Source organism: Pteropus vampyrus, unplaced genomic scaffold (genome assembly GCF_000151845.1).
Source record: "Pteropus vampyrus isolate Shadow unplaced genomic scaffold, Pvam_2.0 Scaffold282, whole genome shotgun sequence".
Lineage (NCBI taxonomy): Eukaryota > Metazoa > Chordata > Mammalia > Chiroptera > Pteropodidae > Pteropus > Pteropus vampyrus.
The window spans coordinates 236,393-240,528 of NW_011889063.1; positions in this window are offsets into that span (position 1 = coordinate 236,393).

Sequence of the window (4,136 nt, forward strand, 5' to 3'; positions counted from 1 at the left end):
TTTTTTTTGCGTTTCCCAAGTAAATTTTGGAACACGTATAATCAGAAGTTATTACTTTCCAAACACCGGCCTCCTATTCGTTGGAGCCCACATCAGAGATGGACGGTCCAGCTCAGATCTCTGCCGGGCAGGGGGTGGCGTTCAGCGCAGACCTCCGCACCAAACACTGGGGCCCAGGAGCTGGACATCTGGGTGGACGTGGGCTACTGCCACAAAAACAAACATTTAAAAACAGGACAAAAACGGTCAACGCTAATTTTGAAAGTTTCGCTTCTGTCGAATCACAGTTCCTGGGGTCGGACAGAGAGAGGAAAGTGCCTCCGGGCTATGACTTTCTAGTTCTGCTTAATCAAGTCTGCTTTTCCCAAAGGCGAGATCACATCTTACGGGTCTGATGGTTTCTAAAGAAAGCTCTTTTCCCAGTGCCTCGAAGTAAGATGTCCCCTACTTAATAACACTTGCTGGCAGGGGATTCTTTGTGTTTAATCTTGCTTAAATGTGTTTCCTCTTGACCCGTCCTCAGCACTGATTAAAAACTTTCCTCCCCTTTCATTCTGTGCTCCAAAATATAGCGTCTAAAGCTTCTATTTAAAAAGCAGTCAGGACTGAGAACACGTTTAATTCTGAGTTTTGCTTTTAGGGTTCTGGCTTTCTCTGCGGGCAGAGCCACCTTTGCACTGGAGGAGGGGGGCGTCCAGCTCACTCTGCATTTGTGCAGCGCCCACCTCAACTTGAAACTGGGCTGTGTTATTGTCCGAGCATGAGACCCCGCGGATGAGAGAAAGGGAGGGCTTTGCAAGAGGATAATGGCATTCTTCTCAGCAAATTCTTTTTCTCCAGGGTTTTTATCTTTGAGGATTTGAGAGTTCATTTGCTCTTGAAGAAAAAGTACTCTCACAGTGCAATACTGTGCAGAAAAATCAAGAGATATGTTCATCGTAGAAATAAAAAATAAAACTTTATGACAATATTGACCCAAACCTGAACTCCTATAAGTGTCCTAAATAGAACATTGCTTTTCTTCCTTTTAAAAACTTCCCAGCTAGAGAGACTCTAACGTGTCACTAAAAAGTGGGGAGAAATGCCGTTCTATCACGTGCGTGAATCTGGTGACGTCGCCCCTTATCCGAGTTATCCGAGTTGCACCGGACTTGGGACCAACACTTTCTCGGCGAATGAGTCGCTGGAGGTTTGAGGCGGTCGTTTTGGGGCGCACGGCTCCTTCAGCTGAGACTGTGGGCTGCTCCCCAAGAACCGCACGGTGTCTTAGTTTCTTGTCTGAATCTTCCTTCGGCCTCGGCCTCGCCCTCCTGAAGCGGGCACAGCAATGCCTTTCCCGCTTCTGACGCCTGGAACAATTCCTTTCTTCAAATAAGTCAGTTAAGGAATTGTGTCTTATTAAAATAATGGCCTCCTTTCCCTCACATCTCAAAAGCTCACGTACTAGAGAGGAAATAAAGTCAGCCACATGGAATTTTAAAATAACAGAAACATCTAATACCGTCTAATTAGAAATCAGTGATAGCGCTTCACAGTTCCAAGCGTCGGGCCTAGAAAAATATCTGTCAATTGGAAATTCTCGTTAACTCAATAGTTAAGAAGAAATAAATCTGGAATTATGGCACAGAGTGAACTTACGTCAGAATGTAGGTCCCATGGCCTACACAGGGCCGAGGCCTCCTCACTGGTGAGTGCTGACCGGCCGGGGCGCCAAGGCCGTGTCCCCAGCCCCGTGGCCCAGGACAGAACCGCCCTCTAAAGCAATGATTTTTCCCGCAGCTCTCCCTCCGCTTCTTCCCCGTCTTTAGGTGGCTGTGAGCCAGTGAGATGTAAAAAGCAGCACGGACAGCTTCACGGCCTCACAGGGAGAGGCGCCCTTCGGGTCCCCCTCCCTGCTTACTGGAAGGCGGACCTGACAGCTGCATCTCCGTCCTGGTCGGGAGGAGGCGCCGGCGTGATCCGCCTGGCCAGCGCCCCATGCTCCCTTCCAGACTTGTATGCATGAGAGAAACAGACTCCCCTTATTTAAGCTACTGCCTCTTGGGGGCTCCTGTCCCTCAGAACTGAACCTAACGAGCACCAGCTGCAAACCCCAAGTCCCTGGAGAGTGACGGAGAGGAGCTTTTGGCCTCTCTGTCCAGTTAACGGTGGTCGTCTTGCTCCAGAGGTGAGCGTGAGTGTCTGGTGCGGGTTGTCACGGTTCGAGGCTGGACAACGAGACCTGACAGCTGGTGTAACCGGACAAGCGGCCCCGGCAGGCGGAAGGAGAATGGACGCCTCCACGTATGGAGCTCGGATGAAAACCTGTCCGTTTTCAGAACGTGGGATAAGACGGGCCAGTGACATGGCATCAGTAGCCGAACAGCGCGGAGTCGTGGGAGGCACAGGCAGCCCCGCCCGGGGGAGCAGGGAGCCTGGGCGCAGTCTGAGAAAGGGGTGTCGCCAAGTTACAACAGCGGCGTAGTGGTCATTCGCGTGGGTCCTCTTAGATGAGGTACAATTTATATAAAACGAATCGCCCCATTTTCGTGTCCAGTTCCAAGTTGTGACCCCCAGCCCAGCCCAGCTGTAGGACAGAGTCATCGCTCCAAAGCCGCTCCCCCCACCCCCACCGTGGTCCCTGGCACACTCACCTGTCCTGTCCCTGTGCCTTTGCCTCGGCACACCGTCGTGGGTGAGACTCGTGCAGAAGGCAGCCCTGCGAGTCTGGTCCCTCAGTCGAGGGCACTGCATCCGGGATCTTGGTCTCTGAGGCCGAGGGGAGCCGCCTCGTGCGGCTGTGTCTGCGGATACATTCACCGGCCAAAGCGCATTTCCGATGCTTGCAGTTCGGGACAGTGATGAATGAAGCCGCTGCAGTCGCGTGTGAGCTTCTGTATGGACACAGGTTTCACTTCCCTTGGGGACAGGCATAGGGCGGCCAGGTCATGTGGCCAGGCGCGTATTTGTAAGAAGCTCCCTAACACCTCCCAGCGTCGCCGTGCGTCACTGCGCCCGTCACCTCCATCTGCGGAGTCGGAGCCCGAGCCCCACTGGCTCTGCGTCCTTGCGCCTGGCGCTGTCAGCTTGGTTTTGTCTGCTAAGTCGCCCGTCAGGTGTGTCTCGCTTCCGTTCCCTTTGCAACTACTGGCACCGAGCATTTCTTTTTCATGGGCTTATGTGCCATTTCTATGTCTTTTCTGGTGAAGTATTTTGAAATCCCTTGTCCGTTTTTAAAATCAGGTTTTTGCTTTCTTATTATTAAGTTTTGAGATTTCGTTACATCACCTCGAAATAAGTCCTTTATCAGATATGTGTTTTGAAAATGTTCTTCTGTATATTCCTTGTCTTTTCGTTTTATTAACTTTGTTTTGAAAAGCAGAAATTTTAATTCAGTCGAAGTCTTATCCATTTTTTTTCTTCGATAGTGCATTTGGTATATTATCTAAAAGTCTTTAACTAAATCAAGGACACAGGGATTTTCTGGTATGATTCTTTCGAGAACTTGCACAGTTTTACACTTTGGTCCATGACTCACGGGGGCGATGGTACAGGCCTGGGTGAGGCTAATTTCTTTGCATGTGGGTATTGGTTTTTACAACGCCATTTGTTGGAGACTTTCCTTTTTCCACTGAATTATCCTTGTATCTTTGTTAAAAATAAATTGTCCTCACTTGGGAGGATTTACTTCTTAATTCCTTACTCTGCACAACTCTCTAGATTCCTGGGGGTGGGGGCAGAATAGCCTGCTCTTCTTACCAAGGCCTGCCCTCGGGCAAACCAGCCGACCAGAGCCGGCGGGAGCCTCCCCGACCTGGGAAAGGGGGACACCAAGCCCAGCGCACGCAGCCTCCTGTCCCACCGCACTGTCCAGAAACGCTGAGAAACACGTGAGCGTCGCAGCCCCAGGCCCAGCCGAGACCCGGGACCTCCAGCCAGCACGCCAGGTCCTGCTGCCCGGGGACTGTCATAGGCCGCGGACACACCAGGACACGATTCGAGGCGGAGCAAGCCGGGCATCAGCCACGGCGGGGACTCACCACTACCAAACCAGGGATTTTAAACGACGATCGCCGTGTAGGTAAACGGCCAGCTCGCTCACGCAGCCTGTCTGCCCAGAAACCGAGTCTCACACGACGGTGTCCAGACTCAGCTGT